Source organism: Calliopsis andreniformis, unplaced genomic scaffold, assembly GCF_051401765.1.
Source record: "Calliopsis andreniformis isolate RMS-2024a unplaced genomic scaffold, iyCalAndr_principal scaffold0393, whole genome shotgun sequence".
NCBI lineage: Eukaryota > Metazoa > Arthropoda > Insecta > Hymenoptera > Andrenidae > Calliopsis > Calliopsis andreniformis.
The window spans coordinates 162,501-169,923 of NW_027480802.1; the positions used below are offsets into that span (position 1 = coordinate 162,501).

Below are 7,423 nucleotides of genomic sequence, written 5' to 3' on the forward strand. Positions count from 1 at the left end.
GGCTCCATCGTACTCTCCAGGTTGATCCTAGGTTTTTAAATGTACTCTACGCCTGGCCGTTACGGGAACCGTTCGCAATTGCGTGGCGGTCTCCGTGCGGAACCGCATCCCAGAGACCCCTGTGTCGTCACTTTCGTTCGTTCGGACGAAGTGTCGCGACGCCCGAACCTCCATCGACCGTGTGCTAGTTGGAGGCGCGGGTCTCGGATTCTTCCGAACCCGAGAACTATATACGAGTATGATATATATATATACATGAACACAGAATATTAAAATACAACCCTGAACGGTGGATCACTTGGCTCGTGGGTCGATGAAGAACGCAGCTAATTGCGCGTCAACGTGTGAACTGCAGGACACATGAACATCGACATTTCGAACGCACATTGCGGTCCACGGATACAATTCCTGGACCACGCCTGGCTGAGGGTCGTTCACGTAACCTTAAGACTGCTTACGTTGGCATCTCGGTGTCACGTACGAGCGATTGTTGGACCGTTCGTCGGCGTTTGCCGCGGTCGCACGAAAACAAGCGAGAATACGCTCTAGACGTCATGGAGGGAAGAAGGTTGTGTGTACGCGGCAGATGACTGGAGACATCGTCGTCATCGTCGTTGCTTTGTCGTTCCGGACTTGCGTGAGTGCTAATTTTCACACGGCGTCGTGAGTCGCTTAATTTGTCGACCGCCCGTGTGTGTATGTGCACCGCTCCGGACGCAAGCGCGCGGACGTACGATCATCGACCAGCCTCCGTGTCTCGCCAAATACCCTCGTGATTGTTAACAGACAGCGTTCGCTTTTCGTGCGAGTTTTCATCCGCGCTCCCGACGTAGTCTGAAATGATGCGTGTAAGAAAGAGGCGTGCGTAACCCGCAACGACACACAAGAGAGTTTGTCGTGAGACTACAGAGAAGGACAATGAAAGGGTGTGCGAGTGAGCATGAACACGAGATCGCGTATACCCCACCCGTGTAGTGTGGTGAAGAAATGTATGACGAGAAACAGAGCCCCAGGGATTCTAGAGGGATCGTCTTGTTGCAGGAACAACGCGAAAAGGAGGCACTCATTCGTCGAAACGATGAAGTTCCGGGATGCATCTTCCCCGGCCACGTTTCGGTCGAGTCGTTTGTGGCTCCGTGAATGTGTTGTGTTGTACTACAACTTGTTTCTGTATCCTGAATCCTCTTTGGCGAGGCTTACACAGCCGCCATATATATGACTCATCACATAGGGATGACTTCTCTCCTAGAAGGAGGAGGTGGAAAGGTAGCAGCGTCCGGTCGCCCCATGTCTTCGCGTTAGTCGATCGCCGAGAGAGACCGCGCGTCAAGTCCGGTCGTCCAGTCCACGAAAGCTATACAAAAAGCAAGCGGACGGGCGTTAAACCATACCGGCAGTCGCCTGGCGAGAGTCTCTCTTCTTTAGATCGAATTAAACGAGACGCGAAGATGCTTTGGTGTGGCGCATTAAGGACGATGTGACTTACTTTCCGCTGATCACTTCTGGCGAATTACGAGGAGCTTCCTTACCTTTGGAAACGCTGCTGTTGCGTTACGACAACATATTCCGAAGGCACACGGCGAAGTTGGGACGACGCATCGAACATGATCTCAAGTCTCTCTCTCATTTCCCATTTCTCGTAACATTCGTTCACACACTCTGCCTGGTCCGCTTCTCTCGGTTGTGTGCCCCCGTTGTACGAGGATTACGCCACAGCTTCTTTCGTCATTTTTACACATATATAAAATATATCACTCTACGTGTGTGATATATTTAACACGTATACGACGACCTCAGAGTAGGCGAGATTACCCGCTGAATTTAAGCATATTACTAAGCGGAGGAAAAGAAACTAACAAGGATTTCCTTAGTAGCGGCGAGCGAACAGGAAAGAGCCCAGCACTGAATCCCGCGGTACTGCCGCAGGGAAATGTAGTGTTCGGGAGGATCCGTTTATCCCGTGACGTTGCATCGCGTCCAAGTCCATCTTGAATGGGGCCATTTACCCATAGAGGGTGCCAGGCCCGTAGCGACCGGTGCGCGTCTCGGGAGGGTCTCTCCTTAGAGTCGGGTTGCTTGAGAATGCAGCCCTAAGTGGGTGGTAAACTCCATCTAAGGCTAAATACAACCACGAGACCGATAGCGAACAAGTACCGTGAGGGAAAGTTGAAAAGAACTTTGAAGAGAGAGTTCAAGAGTACGTGAAACCGTTCAGGGGTAAACCTGAGAAACCCAAAAGTTCGAAAGGGGAGATTCATCGTCGACAAATGCTGGCTCCCGTTGGTGCGCGAAACCCCGAAAGGGGTGTCCGTCGCTTTTCCGCAAGGAGGGCGCACGGATGTTACGGCCAACGGCGAACGTTCCGGCTACGTAGACGTGCACTTCTCCCCTAGTAGGACGTCGCGACCCGTTGCGTGTCGGTCTACGGCCCGGGCGGTTAGACCGTTGCGTCGCCTTGTGCGTGCGCGACGGACCCTCGGTGACCCGACCGGCTGCGCGACGGTGTTCCCCCAGATGGTATCGGGCCGCAACCAGTCTTCTCATTCGAACGGTGCGTCAGGCCCGCCGCAAGCTCGGTCAGCTTTGTTTGCCCTGTGGTACGGACGTCTTTCCCGTTCACGGGCCTGGCCAGCTGTTAGCCGGCGGAGCCCTCGGACTGGCCAAGCTTTGAATTACCTGTCGGCGGCGCTATTGCTTTGGGTACTCTCAGGACCCGTCTTGAAACACGGACCAAGGAGCCTAACATGTGCGCGAGTCATTGGGATGAGTAAACCTAAAGGCGAAATGAAAGTGAAGGTCGTCCTTTGCGTCGGCCGAGGGAGGATGGGCGCTGCATAGTGCTCCGCACTCCCGGGGCGTCTCGTTCTCATTGCGAGAAGAGGCGCACCTAGAGCGTACACGTTGGTACCCGAAAGATGGTGAACTATGCCTGGTCAGGACGAAGTCAGGGGAAACCCTGATGGAGGTCCGTAGCGATTCTGACGTGCAAATCGATCGCTGGAACTAGGTATAGGGGCGAAAGACTAATCGAACCATCTAGTAGCTGGTTCCCTCCGAAGTTTCCCTCAGGATAGCTGGCACTCACTCCTCCGTTCCTTCGGGGACGCGTCGAGTCTCATCTGGTAAAGCGAATGATTAGAGGCCTTGGGGCCGAAACGACCTCAACCTATTCTCAAACTTTAAATGGGTGAGATCTCTGGCTTGCTTGGTTCATTGAAGCCACGAGATTTCGGATTAGAGTGCCAAGTGGGCCAATTTTGGTAAGCAGAACTGGCGCTGTGGGATGAACCAAACGCAGAGTTAAGGCGCCTAAGTCGACGTTTATGGGATACCATGAAAGGCGTTGGTTGCTTAAGACAGCAGGACGGTGGCCATGGAAGTCGGAATCCGCTAAGGAGTGTGTAACAACTCACCTGCCGAAGCAACTAGCCCTGAAAATGGATGGCGCTGAAGCGTCGCGCCTATACTCTGCCGTCAGCGGCAAGTGGGGAGGGACGGTGCCATTACTGGTGACCGTCCTCCATGAAGCCCTGACGAGTAGGAGGGTCGCGGCGGTGTGCGCAGAAGGGTCTGGGCGTGAGCCTGCCTGGAGCCGCCGTCGGTGCAGATCTTGGTGGTAGTAGCAAATACTCTAGCGAGACCCTGGAGGACTGACGTGGAGAAGGGTTTCGTGTGAACAGCCGTTGCACACGAGTCAGTCGATCCTAAGCCCTAAGAGAAATCCTATGCAAATGTGGTGTCCTAAAATCAATGTCTGCAAACATATTATTATACAAAGAGATAAATTGAAAGATAAAAAAAAGAGACACACACACGTTGGGCGAAAGGGAATCCGGTTGCTATTCCGGAACCCGGCAGCGGAACCGTTTAACATCCGGGCCCTCATTGAGTGTTCGTCGGGGTAACCCAAAATGACCTGGAGAAGCCGTCGGGAGATCTGGGAAGAGTTTTCTTTTCTGTATAAGCGTTCGAGTTCCCTGGAAACTTCTAGCAAGGAGATAGGGTTCGGAACGCGAAGAGCACCGCAGTTGCTGCGGTGTCTGGATATTCCCCTCGGACCTTGAAAATCCAGGAGAGGGCCACGGGAGGTCTCGCGCCGGTTCGTACCCATATCCGCAGCAGGTCTCCAAGGTCAAGAGCCTCTAGTCGATAGATTAATGTAGGTAAGGGAAGTCGGCAAATTGGATCCGTAACTTCGGAATAAGGATTGGCTCTGAGGAGCGGGGCGTGTCGGGCTTGGTCGGGAAGCGGGTCTGGCTGACGTGCCGGGCCTGGGCGAGGTGAAGGGTCTTAGACTTCGGTCGACGTCCTGGGATCCGAACTCGGTCCCGTGCCTTGGCCTCCCGCGGATCTTCCTTGCTGCGAGGCTTCCGCGTCGGTTCAGCCGTCGCGTGTCGTTTCTTCGGCCGCCATTCAACGCTCGGCTCAGAACTGGCACGGACCAGGGGAATCCGACTGTCTAATTAAAACAAAGCATTGCGATGGCCCCCGCGGGTGTTGACGCAATGTGATTTCTGCCCAGTGCTCTGAATGTCAACGTGAAGAAATTCAAAAAAGCGCGGGTAAACGGCGGGAGTAACTATGACTCTCTTAAGGTAGCCAAATGCCTCGTCATCTAATTAGTGACGCGCATGAATGGATTAACGAGATTCCCTCTGTCCCTATCTACTGGCGGGAGCGGTAAAGATTCCCAATGTCGCTTGAGGTGTCGGGTTGGGCTTGCCCAAACTAGTATCCGAGACTCGGGAGGAGCCGCTGAACTCGTCCTCAAAGTGGTGGCTTGCGCCGAGAGGTGGTACCGATTTATCGGGCCCTCTCAGAAGCGTCCCCATCAATGCAGAACATGATCGTTGGGGTCGCACACTGTTGCAGCCTAAATTGGCCGAGCCGCCTTGTGCGGCCGGGAACGCTGTGTAGTCGGAGGGGTTGGGTTCCCCCTCGGCTGCACAGCAATAATGCTCTTTGTGCACTTTGAACGATGAACATCGGGTCGTAGACCCATAGAATAGGTGTCAGCCTAAGTTGGCCGAGCCGCCTTGTGCGGCCGGGAACGCTGTGTAGTCGGAGGGGTTGGGTTCCCCCTCGGCTGCACAGCATTAGCTCTATTTGGGCATTTTGAGATCGGGTCTTGGACCCATAGAATAGGTGACAGCCTAAAAATGGCCGAGCCGCCTTGTGCGGCCGGGAACGCTGTGTAGTCGGTGGGGTTTGGGTTCCCCCTCGGCTGCACAGCATTAGTTCTATTTGTGCACTGGAGCATTTTAAGATCGGGTCATTGACCCTTACCATAGGTGCAAAAGCAATACGCCGCTGGAAACCCGGGTGTTGTAGTGTGCGCTGGGTTGCCCAAAGCAATACGCCGCGGGCACTTAGCTGGCTCCAACGGGGACGCTGTCCTCGCCCCCGGAAAGCAGTACGCTACCGGGGCTTGGACGCCAGGCCATCCGAGGATGGGCTCGTTGGCAGTATGAAGCGTACAGTCCTCAGACTGACACACAGCCTCTCATGCTGCAAACCGTTACGCGATCGAACCTCCAAGTGGTCCCGCTGGTCGGCTTACCCCTTTACGAAGGGCGCAAGAGCCAAGCAGATCGGTCAGTAGCGAAGCGGCTCAAAGGGCCTTGCGCTCAAGCGCCTAGCTCCATGCATTGTGTGAGTCCAGAAAAGGAGCGGGCTATGGACAGGGAGGTGTCTGTCCTTAATAAACGCCTCCCGCGTGTTTGCCGTGCGCGGCGACCCGTGTCGCTGGAAAAGGGGATCCTGGGCATTGAGGGGGCTCATCTCTGCGGGGATGACGCGCACCCAACACATGTCTTTGGCCTTCGCTTCAGCTAGACGGGCGGCTAGGCGAGAAAACAGCCCTGTGCCTAGTCAATCGGCTTGGAACGACCATACGTCTCGCACGAGTGGGTTCTGATGGGCGAGGAAGCAGGCCACGGGGGCGAACTAGTGAACCATCGGTTGTGGGGCTGTATGGGGAGCGAAACTCGTCAGCCGTGGTTGGCGGACTATATCCCGGGTGATGTCCTAACTCGGCTAGCCGAGTTCCATATGAGGGTCCGTGGAGGCTGGGACACGCATCGGGATGAATTGAACAAATTGATATGGAAAATAAACTACCAAACCCACTACACGTTGGGGCGAAAATGGTTACCCGATCGGGTGCCAAGGACGCCCCTGGGGAAGCGACGGGTGCTGAGGCAACCCAAGCGACCCCTGAGAGATCGGCGACTGAGAAGGTGGAGCAGGGCGTCAATACGCCCGATCTGCCGACCCAGTCGTCGGAAGGCTGGAAGACGGCTGGCAAACCCAGCCGTAAGAAGGCCAAGAAGGGAGCCGCTCCGAGCACGAGCGACTCCCACGTTACCCCTGGCGCAGGACCGCCGGATGCCTCAAAGGCATCTGAGACTGCGGGCGCCGAGGGCCAAAGCGCCTTGCCTGCAAAGCCTTCCAAGAAGGCGAGCAGCAAGGCGTCGAAATCGGCGAAGGGGCCCGCTCCTAAGGGAGCGGTGCGTACCGAACCCGATACGGTGGCGGTGGTGAAGACGGAACCCCCGTCTTCTCCCGCCAAAGCGAAGGGCAAGCCGGCTGCTAAAGCCGTGCAAGCCGCGGGTACGGGAGGCGAGGCGAAAGCCGTCGCCTCCAAAAAGCCGCCTGTCGGGAAAGCGAAAGCTGGAACGACAGGCAAGCCAGGAAAGGTGCAGTCTAAGACTGCGCCTGGGCACAAAGAGGGGTCTGTAAGACCCCTACGTCTCATCAGAGACGACGCTAGATCCAAGGTGACGGACATCCGTAACGTCTGTCTTCGGCCGGAGTCGAAGATCAGCAAGGGTTGCGGTTCGAAAATCCTTGGACACACCGACGCGCTCTACCAGCTCGTAGAACAGCTGCTTCTCCGGAACAGCTTTCTCGAAGGGCAGCTGGCCGCGGTACGCAGCGACGTTAAGCGTTCGCAAGCGTCCGTAGAGAGCGTGGTACGGAAGACGCTAAAGGTTCGTCCGGCGGCGCCTTCCCAACCGGTGTCAGGTGCGATGACCTATGCCGACAAGGTAAAGGTCGACCGCCTCAGAGTTGCCCCAGACGCGGTGCGCCCACCGACTAATTCGGTGCGCATTTTCCCGCCGAAGGGTAAGGAGCAGGACAGTGAGGCTACCAAGCGCACTGTTCTCTCCCTGGTGAAACCGGCTCAATCGCAGATCCGCGTGAAGGCGGTCCGACGCATCCACTCCGGTGGCATCGTCGTCGAGACCGTGCGCAAAGAGGATCTCGATGCGATTGCCGGGAATAGCCGGCTCAAGGAAGCGGGTCTCTCCGTGACCTTCCCGTCCAAAAGGAACCCGTCACTTATTGTGTACGACGTTCCGAAAAGGATGAAGAAGGACGAGGTCCTAAGATGTATCTGGAAGCAAAATCTTCCCGACTT

At 55.8% G+C, this 7,423-nt stretch overlaps 1 non-coding gene and 1 pseudogene across 1 annotated transcript; both read left to right on the forward strand.

The window, feature by feature from the left end:
- The first annotated feature begins 278 nt into the window (after positions 1 to 278).
- Positions 279 to 433, forward strand: LOC143187864 (5.8S ribosomal RNA). The gene has a single exon (XR_013003334.1). It is a non-coding gene; the product is annotated as a 5.8S ribosomal RNA (ribosomal RNA).
- A 1,355-nt stretch (positions 434 to 1,788) lies between these two features.
- LOC143187863 (large subunit ribosomal RNA) lies at positions 1,789 to 4,697 on the forward strand (annotated as a pseudogene).
- Positions 4,698 to 7,423: the final 2,726 nt, after the last annotated feature.